General features: G+C 39.9%; 1 protein-coding gene across 3 annotated transcripts in view; it reads left to right on the top strand.

Moving 5' to 3' along the window:
- Positions 1 to 17582, top strand: part of RANBP17 (RAN binding protein 17) — a 284936-nt gene that overhangs the window by 119924 nt on the left and 147430 nt on the right. The gene's annotated exons all lie outside the window — the stretch shown is intronic.

Raw genomic sequence — 17582 nt, 5'->3', positions numbered from 1 at the left:
GTCTGAAGGACTCTATGAGGAGAGACTGAAGGACCTGAACTTGTTCAGCCTCAGCAAGAGGAGGCTGAGGGGGGGACCTGGTGGCTGCCTACAAGCTCATCAGGGGAGATCAACAGCAAATAGGCAGAGCTCTTTTCTCCCCAGCACCACCTGGGGTGATGAGGAACAGTGGTCATAAGCTGATGGAGAATAGGTTTAGGTTGGAGATCAGAAGGCAATATTTTACAGTTAGGGGGGCCAAAATCTGGAACCAACTTCCCAAGGAGGTGGTCCTTGCCCCTACCTTGGGCAAATTCAAGAGGAAGTTGGACGATCACCTGTCTGGGGTCTTGTGAACCCAGCATTCATTCCTGCCTGTGGCAGGGGGTCAGGCTAGATGATCTGTTCAGGTCCCTCCTGACCCTAGCTACTATGAAAATATACTTGGATTCTAATGCTGCACTGCTCCAGGACCACAAGTCAAGCCTACTTCCAGCATCTTGTCATGTACTTGGATTTTAAAAAAGCCTTTTATATGTTGTCACATCCCATTCTTATAAAAAAAAAAAACTAAGCAACTGTAACTTAGATGATTACACAGTCAGGTGGGTGGCAACTTAGCTAATGGGCTGCACCCAGAGAGTGGTTGTAGACAGGTTGGTATCGACTTGGAAAGAGTTGGGCAGTGGTGTCCCCCAGGACTTGGTCCTTGGGTTGGTGCTGTTCAATATCTTCATCGGTGATTTGGACGAGGGCGTGGAGAGCACACTGTCCAAATTCACAGATGACACCAAATTATGGGGCAAGGTAGACACATTGGAGGGTAGGGAACAGATCCAGGCACATTTGGAGAGGCTGGAAAAGTGGGCAGAACAAAATAGGATGCAGTTCAACAAAAATAAGTGCAGAGTATTGCACCTAGAGAGAAGGAATCACTAACACGCATACAAATTGGGGATTGACCTTCAAGCAGCACAGGAGCAGAAAGGGATCTCGGAGTCATAGTTGACTCAAAGATGAACATGAGTTGACAGTGTGATGAAGTGATCAATAGAGCTAACCGCACTGTATCATGCATTAACAGGTGTAGCACCAATAGATCTAAGGAGGTGATACTTCCCCTCTGTGCGACATTGGTGAGGCTGCAGCTGGAGTACTGTGTCCAGTTTTGGGTGCTGCGCTTCAAGAGGGATATGGATAACCTTGAGAGGGTCCAGAAAGGGGCCAGTTGTATGGTTAGGGGCCTGCAGAAAAGGTCCTATGAGGAGAGATTGAGGGACCTGGATCTCTTCAACCTTCGAAAGAGAAGGCTGAGAGGAGATCTAGTGGCTGTCTACAAGTTCATCGGGGGGGCGGGGAAGAGCAGCAAGGAATAGGAGATGCTCTGTTTACCAAGGTGCCCCTTGGAGTAACTAGAAACAACAGTCACAAACTGATGGAGAGCAGATTTAGATTAGACATTAGGCAGAACTTCTTCACAGTAAGGGTTACCAGAGTCTGGGATGGGCTTCCAAGGAAGGTGGTGCTGTCCCCTACCCTGGGGGTGTTTAAGAGGAGACTGGACACTCACCTGGCTGGGGTCATCTGACCCCAGTGCTCTTTCCTGCCCAGGGGCGAGGGGTCGGACTCAATGATCTTCTGAGGTCCCTTCCGACCCTAAAAATTTATTAAATAAAACAAACCCTCAGCAAGGAAAAAATAGATAACTAAAAATGATATTTTATCTTTTGAGACTGTTTTCTTATGATTTTAATAGTGTTTGGATGGTCTGAAAAATTGAGCACTTGGACCCAAAGATTCTCCCCCTCTTCAGGGGATTGCCCTTGGGTGTCAAGCGTAAGAGGACAGGAAGTTCTTGCTTAGGTATGAAGTGTGTGAACTGAAGTTCCTGTTCAGGGCTATAAAAGTTTCCAGTAGGGCCTTCCTGTTTCTGTGAGGCATCTTTTCCATATATTCTGTGTACCTATGACATAATAAATTACTATCCCATGTGAATGTCTAATTTCTCTTGACTGGTGAATGTAGGGGAAGCTACAAAGGAATTTCTGTGGATATCTGCAGCCCATACAATGACTGCAGTGGGACTATTCTGGTACTTAAAGTTAGGAATGTTTTTAAAAGCCTGGTGAATCTGGGCCTTAGTGCAGTGTTTGAAAAGCATAAATAGGAACGTTTGGGAAGTAAGAACACATCCTTTAATTTCATTGTAATTGTTGGACTCTCAGGCTATTTTGCTAGGTAAATAGCCTCTCACTTTTCTGAACTGAGATTTTTGGCAGGTATGTGGAGTGTGCATGCTTGAATTGCCTACAAACAAAGCTTTATATTCTGGTATATGTGATAGGCAGCATATTACTGTGATTTTGTTCCCTAATTAGTATATGCTTTTATAGTGCCTGAAGATCTAAGTACTTGCAAATATTGATAATCATTTAGAAGAGACAAGCTCAATATACTCCATACCATTGTGATTGTGCAACTAGGAAAAATCTGCTGTTTCTGCATTGTATTCTAATGGTTTTTATTTGTTGAAAGCAAAGGGCCAGAATCTGTTGTAAGACATTTTAGTTCATTATTGCAAAATCAAGTTTCCATTTAAAGGCAAAGGTTGTGTATAGATACTATGCTAGAATAAACAGATTCTCATATAAGAATGATTGTTCCTTTCCTGTCTGTACTGAAGTGTGCTGAAAAGCATGTGTGTGCTAGAGTGAAGACTCATATAAGAATAAGTGTTCCTTTCATATCTGTACTGAAGTGTGCTGGAAAACATGTATAAGATAGCTGTGATAATGAGCAGTACAGTAGAGAGAGGTGATTTATGATACCTGTTTCTGACAGCTATAGTGCTGAGATTCCCAGGGTATCTGATCACTGCATTAGCATGCTGACAGCTCAGCATTTAGGACATTATGGTAATTTATCCTGCATATGCTGTCACCTGCACTGTCAGAGTTTCTTTTTAATGATGGTATAACTATTTTGTTTGTTTGTACTGCATTCTTTTCATTTGGCTAATGCCTTCTCATTAGATTGCACCTAGTAAATGAGAGTAATTAAGTGTTTCCTATAGCTCAGATGCAATGATTAAGTTGCAGAGCTGCTGCTGATTATGTTTTGTCATTTATCTCTATTAATCTGAGAATAATCCAGATGATAAACGCATGTAATTTTTTGCTAATGTTCAATATCTGAAATTTATAGTTTCTCAATGGAGCCCAAGCAGTAAGTGTATATTTATATATAAATTGTAAGTTACTGTGCTTGTATTTGTGTGTTAAATAAACATATGATTATCTGTGCAAACAAGGCAAAAAGCAGAACATCCAGGGCTAAGTAGCCTTCATCTTGTTTTTAAATGCATCTTATTGGAAACTACTATTTATAACTTAAAATCAAGTGTTTTTCCTTTTCGTCTATTCTCAGATATCTGCAAAGCAAGCTGTTTTCTAATCATTGTTCAGTTAGTATACTTTGAGTATTTTCTTGCTTTAATGGTTGGTTATTCTTTTATCTTTTGTTTCCATTTATTCCTAAAATAAAAAGTAGTTTTATTGTGATTAAATTACACAAAGCTTATTTTTAAAAATAACCACAAGTAGGTGTCAAATTTATACTCTTCTACAATTTGTAAATCTAACTGTAGAGCGGCACATAAAGACTGAGAAAATGGCTCTTGGTTGTATTATTATTATTGGTTTGTGTTTTATTATTGTAATGCTCTAAGTAGGAATAAGAAGAAGAAATATTAAAACTTGTCCAGAGTAGTACATTGAAGTCCCTTAGTCTAACTGTGTCTCAAAGAAGTTGACTAGGTTATTTTAATTTTCCTTTATAATTCAGTGTAGGTAATCAAATGAAAAGGTCACCCAGTTACCTGCTTTTCAGTACTTGGCTTTTTCACTGAGGTTTAGGGGTTGAAAAAACATAGGTTTAGCAACTGATGCATATCACAGTGAGTATCATTTTTTTGGAAAATATTTGATCTGAATTCTGATGAGTCTATACTCAGGGAGTCTATACGGAGAGGGAAGACAGAAAGATTAAGTTGTATGTTTTGTATGTTTTGTGTATTAAAGAAAATGGAATAATAAACATTTTGTTAATGTGTCAACTGAACAAGAATACTGCATCTTTCAATACAAACCCATGAATGATGTCTAAAATGCAATCTATGAGTGATGCAATTGTCAGGTAATATTATGGAGGCACTTATGCAGGCACTATGATTTAAGAATGTGTTGACATTTGCACTTAAAGAACTAAAAACGGTTTCACTCATTTGCTGGATTTGACATGATGCCTCTGCACAGGACTGCAGCTTCCTGAATCATTGTTTTAGTGAAACAGTGACTGATTTTTGCAAAGGAAACTTTCCAAAATGTTTTTCTTATGTTCGAATTTCTTTAACTAAACAACTACAGCCCCCAGAAGTCCCACATTCAAAAGCTTTCTCTGTCCCCCACCTCCTCCCAATTGCATATGTAGCCCAGCTTCCCTCCCCCCACCCTAATTCCAGCTCCATGTGCACCCACTCTCTCCTCCCACTGCCCCACCCCCTGCAGCACAGAGACTCTGGTATACTGTCCCCCCACCACAAGTGTGGCACTCTCCTCCCCACCTTCCCACCGTGTATGTGCACTTGCAGCACAGGCAGTCTTGCTTCTGCCTTTGGTATGCAGGTTGAGCAGCCCAGCCCCTTCTCTTTTCGCATGTGTGCAACATGGAGCACTCTGGCCCTGTGGCTGGGTACACAGATCAGGCCGCCCTAGCCCACATTTCCGGTGCTGCCCCAGTCTTAGGCATGGGGACAGGAAGTAGAAGCCAGAGGAGGGAGTGGGGACTGGAAGAACCCAGCTGCTGCAGCAGGAGCAATACTGTGGGGAAGTAATGGCAGCTGGGCAGGAGCCCATGGGCCACATGCTGACCCTTCTGGGGGTTTCTGTTGGACAGCCCGAGGTTAGATGATGGAATTCAGGTCCACTGCTGGTCCATGACTATAATAGAGGCTGAAATCCATGCTTTACTTTTACATTATAAATATTTATAAAAGCACAATCTTTTTTTTTTTTTTTTTTTAAAGACTCATAATTTGGGGAAACTTCCTTGATTTTTTTCAAGTGTGGACATTTAGATGTAATACATAAGATACATAAAATTGTTTAGTGACATTATTTTAAGTTATTTGCTAATATGCAAATGGAAGTTTTATAAGGTGTAAGTGGATTGGAATTATATATGTTAAGTAAACCAAATAGCTGTTTGTTGGTAATTTTTTTTGTTTTCTATTTGCAAAGGTATGTTTAAGTGCATCTGCATTCTTTATGAAACAATATTAAGGAATAAGTACTGTTCTGTGGGTCACTTCTAGAGCAGTTGTTTAAAATCCCATGTACTGAATTCTTTTATTTCTCTTGGGTAGATCAGGAAAGCAGTTGAAGCGGTCAGTGATGGCTGCTGGGCTTTCATTTCTTTGTGACTGGTAAATGAAACACATGCAGCCTCACCAAACTACATGACTAATGACAACCTCCAGTGGCTCCTGCAATCAAAGATTAATTTGCTTTATCAAGTTTAAAGAATAGTAGGTGATAAATCATGTCAAAAAGAAATAATCAGTGGCAGGCTGGTGTTCTTCTGCACAGTAGAGGACAGGTGCAATGGAGGATTCATCTGCCATAGACAGTTAATTTTGTTCTCACACTGTTATGTTAGTCTTAATTTTTATTTAGTTGATTTTTGAGTCAGACAGCATCCATTGTCAGGATCAACTAATTTTATTTTTGTCTAAAATGTAGTAAATTGAGATTTTACTTTTCCAAATTACGTATTTTTTGATATCTTACTTGACTACAAAATTAAAATATTTTCATCTTCCTTGTTTAGTAATTGGTAGACATTTTTGCTTCCTTTTGCTTTTTTCAGTTCACAGGGCCTCAGTACAACAAGATATGGGCATGTATAAAAATAAATGTTATACCTGTAAGTAATCATATGTACTTTACAGGTTCCCCCTATTACCATATTTTCTTGTATACAATGTGCACCTTCCTTGATATCCCCCTCCTTTTTATTCCCTATATCCAAATTAGTATGTGTGTATTAAGTGAGGATGCTGGTTTTTTTCTGCCCAGGGTTATAAGCACTCTGATTTGATTCCTGCTTTACAGTGCAGCAGCTGTGATATTATTGTTTAGGCAGCTGAGGGTTAACTTAATAGCTCACTGGTGTTGTTTTGTTCTTTTTTGTTTCTGTTTTTACTCTACAAGTGTTAATGATTGTCTCTCCTTTTTAATGGTCTTGATATTCCACTAATCAAGCTAAGTTTTCTTAGGGCAATTTTGCTGTATACTAGCTGCTCCTGGTTTCTCTGTTTCACCACCTCTTTAGCTCTTTTCATAATCATCTCCTCCATCCATGAAGATCACCACAAGTAGGGTTTGTTTTTAGTTATGCAGGAAATGGAGCATGAGTTGTCTAAATATTAGGTCTGTTTTATGCAGCCATAACTCTGGAAAAATCTTTTTTTCTTCATTCTGCCTTTCAGAAACAAGTACATATTATATTTGGAGGCATTTTGTATGTGAGGAAATACGGGAGTTGTTTCACATATGTTGGTTTTCTGTAGAGAATTAATTCATTTATTTTGTGACCATCATGCCTACAGTGTAGGGGTACTGTGGATTTCAAATAATCTGGTGGAACCTGTAATGAGCATGTCTCTTCCATGGATCTCACAAAGGGAGACAGAAGTGACTTGTTCAAGGGCATACAGGATGCCAGTAGCTGGGCAAGAAATGAAGCAGGGTCTCCCAGCTTCCAGCCCAGTAATTTTACCACTAGAACATCCTTATTCCCAGTATCTGAAGAAATATGATATAGAACTATTGTTGCTGCTGCCAGTACTGCTGTTGATGCAAATCGGAAAATTGCGCAGACCACTTAGGGCTTCATTCTGCAGGTTACTTCCCACCCTCAACTCCAGTAAAAGGCAGTAGAAATTGAGAGGAATGATTATATCACAAAAAATGTTCTATGTATTATAAGGCAGTGTTCTTAACTTGTTTTATGTTTCCATTTAATGAGTCAGTAGTATCTCCATCCTCTTTGTATTTGGTGAATAGAATCTGCAATAAAAAAACCTGTTATTTTTTAATCATTCAACTAGTTAATTTCAAGTATAGAATAAGATACAAAGTTCTGCATATAATGTGTTATACATATACTAATTGTGACACCATAGTAATGTGGAGTTCTGTTTTGCAGTTTTATTGTGTAGCTCATCTTCCCAAAATTTATCACAATTACTCATTTTCTGAGTATTTACAAGTAAATCTGTTAATGAGTTATATATATATGTTATTAATCAAAACTAGATCCACCAAGTGTGTCTTTTCTTTGTCTTGAAGTCTCTTAACAACCAAATAATACACACACTGCAATTTTTTTTGTAGTTTATGCCAACTGGATGGTATTCTTTAAATAGTTTGTGAGCCTTCTAGTGGTCTGTGTGGATGATTTCCATCCCAGCCCTATCCAGGTCTTCTTCACTAGTTTCTGTTGTTTTTCCTCTCTCTCTTCTAAACTTGGCCCCCTCACCTGTTTATCCCTCTGGTGGCTAAGCAGCTCACTAAAGTAAGTGAGAGGCCCCTGTGCCTGCGTGACTGGCCTCACACACCTGGGTGGGGGCTTAAACTCTCCATTGTTCTAAGCAATGACCTCATGGCTGGGAGGGGAGGCAAATGCCAACTACTGGCCTCTGCTGGCCTTCATTGGATCAGGAAAATGAGGTCAGAGGTCTCTATAAGCCAAGACTGCCCAGGAGGAGGAGAGGTAGCCATAATGAAGACACAGAGATGAGCTGGAGATCTTCATCTCTCTCTCTCTCTCTCTCTCTCTCTCTCTCAACACATGGACACTACAAACTGCCTGCCTCCAGAGAAAAGCTCTATCAGTCTCTGGATGATACTTGTGAGTAAGCTACTTCAGATCTAACTAGATATATAGCTTGCAGTTACACAGATGCGTGATCAATGGGTATCCAGCCACCCTGTTTGCTCTAAGGTATTTCTCTGATATTGCTGTATCCTGTACCCTACCCCAAACCTACTCCATGTAATCAATAAAGTTATCTTCTGTACCTAGCATGGGAGACTTATTGAGAGAGGATCTAGATTATGCTTGGGGTCCCCTTGGTTCAGCTGACTGAGGGAGACCACTATTTGTGCTTCAGACTAAGGGAAGCACCCCAAGTTCTTGCAGTGGGTTGAGTACCCTCAAAGATTACAAGGCCTATGTACCCAAGGGGACACAGAGCTTAGAAACAATCTAGACCCTAGGTGGTGGCAGCATTACCCCCAGACTTGCAGTGTGCTCCAGAAAAGGGGTCGTGAGGCACCCCCAGGGAGGCACTCAGAGCCTGGAAGGTGGTTGGGCGCAGTGAGGTGGGTGGCTTAGCGCAAGAGCATCCCCTACTGGCCCACCACAGTCTATGCCAGAGCAGTGGTGAATGTGTATAGCTACTAGATGCCAAAAAACCAGAACTTCTGTCTCATGAAAAGATACCCAGGCAGCTCCTTAGCCTACAAGAAAGGGTAGATGGCAGCAAACCAGGCTTCTTTTGGGACTTTCAGCACAATTGACGTATTTCCATGGAATGTTTTGAGTCTGGTAAATCAGCATTTTCCAGTTGTTTTACTAGAAAAATTTTGACCAGCATCAGTACCTTGGTCTTGCATGTTGTGTGTAGTTAGTAAACATGGTTATTTGGACCTGATGGGGTTAGTTCATGTCATTTTTGTTTCATAAAAAGCAATTGACACAACATTTCCCATGTCATTAAAACTGATTTGCAATGTTTAGCATAGGCTATAATTGAAGAAAGTTGCTATTTTAAGTACACTATTAATAATAGCATGTTATTCCGGTGATTCTACTGACTACAGAAGGACAGGTAGCTCAACCACTCCCCACCCTCCTTCAGTTAATTTCCATACAACAGTTCTATTGTTGTAATGGTTCAGTGATACAAGGGAGACAGATTCACTAGGACCAGTATATTTCAGCTGTTTTGTGTCCCTCTGGTGATATAAAAGAAGTCATAAGTCAAGGTTACCTGACCAGCACCAGGTATTACCAGTGAATCTCTCCTAAAAAAATGTAATTTTATATCTATTTTAAGTTATTAGAAATACTGTGAGCTGGCATTCTTTCTGTATTTCTTATTTAGTCTTTCTATGAGAGTTTTTAATACTTTTGAAAGATAAAGGAAATTTTCAGACTACAATCCGTGTTAAAATAAAATCAAGGTTAAGAAAACCTTCAGTGCTTTAAGAGTGAAAAGCATTCAAGGGATGTTGTAAACACACCAAACCCAAGCATTATAAACCCAGAAAATTCAAAGTTAAAATTGTGCTTAAAAAATGCAGATACTTTAAGGTAAGGAATGCATAAGTGAGACCCTCAGTGATGCTCTAGAAGAGAAATAATAGTGAATAAAGTTTGTAATTTTACTGTTAAAGGACAGCCTCAGTACTAGGCAGAGTAACCTTAACATATTTTTATTTCTATGAAGTATGATCTCAGCTCTGAATTTCCGTGGTTTATGTTGGTGGTTTTGGGGTGATTATGGCATTCGCATGATATCTTTAACTCTTAAGCTACTGGCATACTCTCTCAACCCAGACTCTATCTTCACAGGAGTTTTGGTGAGTGTCTAGGAATAAATATTGTGGAACAGACTTCAAGCTATTTTATATGCCTTCGTTCCACAGAGAAAGAAATCCAAAAATAATTTGGAACTTATGGAATTTTGAACTTAAGTTCAAAATTAATTTGGCTATACTAGAGTTGCTGGGGCAAAAATAACACATTTTTTAATAAAGTCCACAGTTACCAGCCTACAAAAGTTTAGTTAAGACAATCAAGATTTGAACAACTCTTCAAATTAGGTTATGTCCCTGAATAGGAATGGTTTCAATTTGAGAAAATGTTCTGATAGCCTTATGTGAGGTAGATGGTATACCTATTAGTTTGGGACTCTGTGGTTCTTTGCAGTTTGTCATACACATTGAATGTGGAGTGGGAGGCAGAGAAACCTGCTTTGTATGAAGGTCAGTTAAGTGTTTTGAGATGATTTTAGATGAAAACTTCTGTTTTTTACTCCTTTTCAGAAAGGTTCTGAGGCTATCACCATAATACCATAGAATCAAGAATTAAAGCAAATGCTGAGGGGGGATATATGTTACTCTTCAGAACATGGTTGAGTGCACTAACCATCAGTGCCCATTACTCATTATTTGACAGCAGTTTGGGGTTTTTTTGCATACCTTATGTTAAAAAATTGCCTAGTTGTGGCATTGAAGCAGTTCAAATCACCATGCATTGATGCTGTAACTGAAGTGAAATGCTTAACATGAAAGAAGTATTTTCTCTACTTCATTCATCTAAAGGAAAAATACGAGCAAGTTTCTTCATAGTAGCTCTGTATCTCGTGTTCATGTTATCTTAGTCTGTCCCATTTATTTTGGAAATCTTAAGGGACACTAGTGCAGGTACATACTAACCTAAGCGTGTTGGGGGGTGGAAGGCATACTGAAGGACTCATCTTTACACACCTGACCGAGAAAAGGCCAGTGATAGCTGACTGTATAGCTACCTCCATAAGTTCAAGCAATAGCAGGATCAATAGGGAACATTACATATGTTGTCTTAAGCATAGCCATTTTCCTCTGCCTCATGATGATGTTGCAGACTGGACAAAGTTGGATTATTCTTTGCATTCCATCAGTTATTTGTAAAAGTCTTTTCAGCATTGTTTTATTGTTATTGAAATATTCAGATCTCTTATATTGTGCTTTTGTGAGCTTATTGAATAAAACAGCATAGATAGGTATGAGGTACTAGTGTGGATCTGTTATTAGATACCATTTTCTATTTTTAAATTGTTTTCTTCTTGGTGTTAAGTAGACATCTGTTCAATGTTATTTGAAGGGCATCACTTCCCAGGTATCTGGAGATGGAGAAACGCCATTTATTTCAGCTATCTGTGGCATCTAGTTTCTGTCGGTACCTTTTTTGTTGAATTCTGTAGACTATAGTGTGTTCCAAGTCAGTTCTAAAAAACTGAAGATAGGAAGGCCACAAGGAGACTTTAGTATTATTTCTCTAGAGTATTCTCACTCATGATAAGTTGTCACTCCGGGCATGTGGCTCTATGAAGAAACAAACTTTTTGGGGACACAACTAATATCTGAACCAGATTTTTTATGTTTAAGTATTAAATTATTTATGTAGATATTATATGGTATTAGATGGAAAAGCCTTGGTTACCAGGAGGTACATAAAACAAATTGTATTGTGCTATTTTAGATGGATAGAAATTTCTTAAAACCTGAAGACAGTATGCACAGGGAAAAATGTTTCAAGCAGTGTAAGTATCTGGGGGTGTTTTTGAACTAGTTTTCATTAATAAGAATACACCCTGATTTGGTACTTTAAGAGAGTGTTTAGCTCTTAGTCTTTCAGGTTCCCTGATGTACAGATTAATCAGATTTAACAGTATTGCATAATGTATCATATACACACAAATATGATTTTCTTATTTGCTTAAGAGATCAGCAAAATATACTAAAGATATGTTCTATGCAGTATTAAAGGACATTGATATAAATCATATTACATCCCAATTGCATCATGCCAAAAAGGCAAACAAATGTACATGTAGCTACACCTCTGAAGAGTCTTAGCAGTTGAGATCATGCACTATGGTATTTGGCTTATCTTTTGCATAGGGAATGTTGTGACACTCCTTTCTTGACTGACTTTGTGACATGAGCCACTATAACTCATTCTGTACTAAACTGCTCCTGAAAACCATAGAAAACATATGACATTGCCATTAAATTGGCTTCTCATGCTGAATCATTTCAGAAGTTAGTTATTTCACAAGACACTAATATAGAATATTGAATATCTTGCTACTTCACAGTGCAAACATTTTATCTGTATATTTAAAATGACAACATTTCATAGGCCTTTAATCTTCCTTACATAAATATCTGTTATGATAGCAGAATTTATCACTCTTCAACATCAACAAAAAAAATCAGTGTACTGTGTTAATGAGGGTAGATATTTAAAGGATATAATCATATGGCAATCCTCCTTCCATTAAATTCAAAGGGGGTGGGAGTAGATTGATTTACTTTAAGGCTACCCAACTTCTGAGTGGGCTGTCCTGCCCTGCCTTCAGATGTAAGATCAGGGATCTGAAGCCAGAGGAAGAAGGCGGAACTTGGACACCCCAGAAGAAGAAACAGTGGGAGGAGCAACAGCTGGGTAGAAGCCTGCAGGGTAGATGTAAACCCCTAATGGGCTACATGCAGCCCATGGGCTTCTCGTTGGACAGTCCTGGCAACTTGATGACTTAGCATCTCTAAGGCTGCTTGCAGATGTTTAAAAAAAAACAAAACAAATGGTGCTTTACTTTAAATTCAGCACATTCCCATGCGGAGCCCCGCATATGCCCAGAAGAGGCAGTGCCTTGGTTGAACCCAGCACACCCAATGTCTGTATAGATCAGATGTTTTAGTAGGGCTTTTTTGGCACCTTTATCTAATACTTGATTGACTCAGCTGTAGATAAAAGCACCAAAAAGCCCCACTGAAGTGCCTGATGTACACAGATGCTGCAGAGCCAGGTCAAAGTAACGGGCTGTTTCTTATGGTAAAGCATGTTGTTTTGGTTTGGTTTGGTTTGGTTTGGTTTGGTTTTGGTGGGGAGTAAGGTCTGTAGAGAAAGAAGTGACTATCATAACTGGAAAATTTGTTTTCTTGTGTATTCTGAAGTGTAAAAGTTTGGACTTTCAGTATGTTTAAGAAGGTAGCTAAAATAACTGAAGTGGAAGTTAGGAGGTTTGTAACAATACCATCTAAGGGTAAGAAGTTAGACAAGCATTATGACATACCTGCATGAGCATTATGACATACCAGCATGATGTACTGAAGCCGAAATTGTTACATGGCAAGTCTGTTCCTACTTTCTGAAAATAGTAAAGGTTCCAGCCCTAATAGATTGGTATCCTTATGAGTGCTTGCTATCCATATCAATATAGTTGCATTAAAACAGTGGTTCTCAACCATTTTAGATTGAACAAAGGCCAGCTTTTGGTTTTTCACTCATTGTTTTGACTGTGGAAAAGTAATAAAGCAATTGTTCTGTTGAAAGAACTCAGATCACAGCAGGTCAGAAAGTTTTTAATGCTGTGGATTCCTATTTGAAATCTCTGGGTTTATCGTGTAAATCACATTTGCACACCTAACAATGCTAACATTATGTGGCATTCTGTAGCATCTTTGGAGTTCCCTGTCGTTCAGTGGTAAAATCCTTGTCTGCCCCACAGGAGATCTGGGTTAAATTTCTGGATGCTTATACAAATACAGCCATGGAGGCACCAAACGTCTAGCTTCAGTCTGGCCTTTCTTTCTGGCTCAGTGGCCTAAAGTAGGGATGGAAGGTCTGGGCAGCCTCCACTCCTCCAAAACTCCTGCCTTGGCATATGCATCGAAGGTCTGGGTAATGTCTCATGCATATGCTATGATCCGGAAGGATTGACGGTGCCAAAAAACAAACATTTGGCACCCTTGAAAAGGCATCCCAGGGTTCAGAATCACTGCTTTAAATACTTAAAGCTGTCAGTTATAGCCAACCTCATTCTTCAGTTGTCTTGATTTGTTCTTGTCCCCGGGCCTTGATAAACATGTCCATTTCTAAGCACTTAGAGAAGAAAGTGATCAGGAACATCCACCGTGGATTCACCAAGGGCAAATCAGGCCTATCCAATCTGATTGCCTTCTGTGATGAGATGACTGGCTCTCTGGATGCAAGGAAAGCAGTGGATGTGATGTACCTTAACTTTAACAAGTCTTTTGATATGGTCTCCCACGACATTCTTGCAGGCAAACCAAGGAAGCATGGGTTGGATGAATGGACTATAAGGTTGATAGAAAGTTGGCTGGATCGTCGGACTCAATGGGTAGTGATCAATGGCTTCATGCCTAGTTGGCAGCCAGTATCAAGTGGAGTACCCTAGGGCTTAGTTCTGGGGCTGGTTTTGTTCAGTATCTTCGTTAACTATCTGGAGGATGCGATGGAGTGCACCCTCAGCAAGTTTGCAGATGACACCAAACTAGGGGGAGTAGTAGATATGCTGGAGGGTAGGGCTAGGATTCAGAGTGACCTAGACAAATTGGAAGATTTTGTCAAAAGAAATCTCATGAGGTTCAACAAGGACAAGTGCAAAGTTCTACACTTAGGATGGAAGACTCCCATGCACTGCTAAAGGCTTGGGACCAACTAGCTAAGCATTAGCTTTGCAGAAAAGGACCTGGAGGTTGTTACAGTGGACAGTAAGCTGTATATAAGTCAACAGGGTACCTGAGGGAAGTAATTGTTCGCCTGTATTCTGCACTGCTGTGGCCACATGTGGAGTACTGTGTCCAGTTTTGGGCCCCCCACTGCGGAAAGGATGTGAACAAGTTGGAGAGAGTCCAGCGGAGGGCAGTGAAAATGGTTAGGGGACTGGGACACATGACTTATGAGGAGAGACTGAGGGAAATGGGTGTATCTTGTCTGCAGAAGAAAAAACTAAGGGGGAATTTAATAGCAGCCCTTAACTACCTGAAGGGTGGTTCCAAAGAGGGTGGAGCTGGACTGTTCTCAATGGTGGCAGATGGCAGAACAAAGAGCAATGTTTTCATAGCAGCAAGGGAAGTTTAGGTTGGATATTAAGAAAAAAGTTCTCATAAGGAGGGTGGTGAAGCACTGGAAAAGCTTGCTTAGTGAGGTGTGGTAGAATCTCCATCCTTGCAGGTTTTACAGCCCAGCTCAACGAAGTCCTCGCTGGAGTGATCTAGTTGGGGATGGTGCTGCTTTGAGCAGGGGGTTGGACTAGATGACCTCCTGAGGTCCCTTCCAACCCTAATTTTCTATGATTCTAAGGGAACAAGGTTGACTCAGCACAAATCTTTCTCGCTATAATCCATTTCATGCACAGGTGCTTTTAATCTCATCTCACCTTTTAATTTTCTTTTACAGTGTTGTGACAGTAGATGAGCAGTGAAGCATCAGGCATTAATATTCTGGAGGCTGTAGTTTTAAATGTGTATATAATGTGCAGACTCAAAACATTCACTAAAGGGAAAGGTTACTCACTCTGCAGAAAAAGTGTAGACACACGGTGAACAGCTTTTTGCTGCTATAAGTCATTTATTCAAGTTACCCCTCAAAAGTAAGGAATAGGTATAAACCAGTGTAAATTTCACCAGCATACTCATCATGTCTCTGATCCCCTCATCATTTTTATCCTGGGGTAGTAATTTACTCAATCCAAACTGGCTCCCCTGCCACCTAGTAGCCAGCTGCTGTAACAGTGTCTGTTATGTGGAACCAGCTCTCGAGAATTGATTATGGATCCATAGACAACTCGGGATATAAGTCATTCTCTGCTGTATTGAAACAAAAGTCAAGTTTGACGTCCACCTGGCTGATTTGTACAGCCATTTTTTGTTATATTACCTACAAAAAAGTGCTTGGAATATTACCTGCTTCACATTTCCTTTGGTCTTCCCACCACAGCTAATTGTTATCCCATTATAATGATGAGAATAATAAGAAAACTAAATATACTTCTTGAATATGCCAACCTAGAACAAACAAATAGTTATGAACAGTAATATTTCTCACCTTTCAGAGCAAAGAACTTCCTTGGTTAATAGAAAATTTCCCAAAGGTGGAATTCCCATTGGAGAATTGGAGAATTGGCTGAAACTCACTCTAGAGAGGAAGGTCAGCATAGGGATCTATTACACCTTCTTTTGGAATGATTATCCCATGGAAGATTGTAGAGAGCGTATCCCCACATGCAGGGGCGTGTGCTTGAAGTGGGGAAAGAAGTAACAGCACAAATTTGTGCCACTACTTTTTGCCACTGCACCCCTGCATGTGGGCTTCAGTGTGGGGTAAAATGTCTCACCTCTGGGAAACTGCTGTTTCCCAGCTCCTCCTGGCTCCTAGGATGCTGGAGGAGCCAGGGTACAACTAGACGAGGGGAGACGCCTTGCTCGGCTGCCAGAGCATCTCCTGGGAGAACCAAGCCTCTGTGCCTGCTGGTACACACTCCTGGAGCATATGCTGCGCCTTTTTTTTTTTTTGGCACAGGTTTTTTTGCTCCCGGGATTTCTGCAAATTTGCAGCTCAGGGCAAGTTTTAATGTGCTGGGTGTGCAATTTGTGGCAGCGCACAGATTTGTGGTTCCACAAACCACATCTGGATCTGGCCAGAGAGGCTTATGTCAGTCATGCTAGTCAACACGTTATTGTAAATAAATTAGTTTTCCTGAATGTGGGCACAAATGGTTGCTTAATTAGCATAAGATTATCACTGTGAGAAGTGCCATGCGTCAGCCATGACAAAAAACAGCTGATATTAAAGATAACTTGTGATAAGATCTGGAATATACCATCTCTCAGATATCAAAGGAGGACAAGCTCATTACCTTGTTTTGTTTTTTCAATGCTCCTGTTAGGTAAGATCACCAAAGCTAGAAAGGTATTATTTGCAAACAGGCATGGAAAATGCAATGGCTTATTGTTCCTGGGGAAGTACTACAAGCAAAATCTTGTTACAAATGTCATCTTTCAACTCCAAATAAGAACAACATTTACTGGTTGTGACCCCACTCCAGATATTGACATGTGATTGACTATAACATTATCAGGCAAAGATTCATTAATGAAGTCAGGATTACCAGATCCATTGCCTTATCTATGCTACATTCAGTATCCATGTCAAATTACCTACAAGACTTCACTACAAAGACAAAAGCTTCTGAAGAAGCTAAATGCTAGGAGATTGAAGACTGATACTATAAAACATGGGCTAATGGAGTGGGAAGGTAGCTAAATATCACTAATACAACTTCTGGAAGCATTAGAACTGACTTCAAGTGCTTCACGGGTACAGTCTGTAAAGCCACTTTTTACAGGGTTCAGTGGTTTTGAAACATCAAGATTGGTTTGATGAGAATACAGCGGATATAAAGAGATTGCTTTATGAGAAACATTGCCTATATTTATTCTAGATGACTGAAGACATTAGCCTTCAAGAAAATCACTTTTTATGAAATGCATAGCATTGTTCAGTCTGAACTGAGAGCTAAGTTTAATGCCTGGTAGAGCAAGAAAGTAGATTAATTACTATCATATTCAGCCAAAATCATATGAAGAGGGTCTGTCCCTTTTCTTAAGACTGTGTGTCAGCATTAAAATTATTTCACCCCTACTATGAGTGCAGATGAAAACATCCCTCTGAATGAAAAGAACCAAATTCTAGGAAGGTGGTCTGGCTGCTTTAAAAAAATTGCTCATCCTCCATCAGTGATCAGGTCTGTGATCAGCCTTCATTGTGCCATCAATAACAATCTTATCACTGAACCTCCTGTCTTAGAGACAGAAAAGGCAATTGCATTGTTCTAAAATGACGAAACATCTGGCTCTGGTGCTCTTCTATGTCTGGTGGGGAATATTTAATTCAGTATCTTTATA

Source organism: Alligator sinensis, unplaced genomic scaffold, assembly GCF_000455745.1.
Source record: "Alligator sinensis unplaced genomic scaffold, ASM45574v1 scaffold156_1, whole genome shotgun sequence".
NCBI lineage: Eukaryota > Metazoa > Chordata > Crocodylia > Alligatoridae > Alligator > Alligator sinensis.
This window is presented reverse-complemented; position numbering and strand designations above follow the sequence as displayed.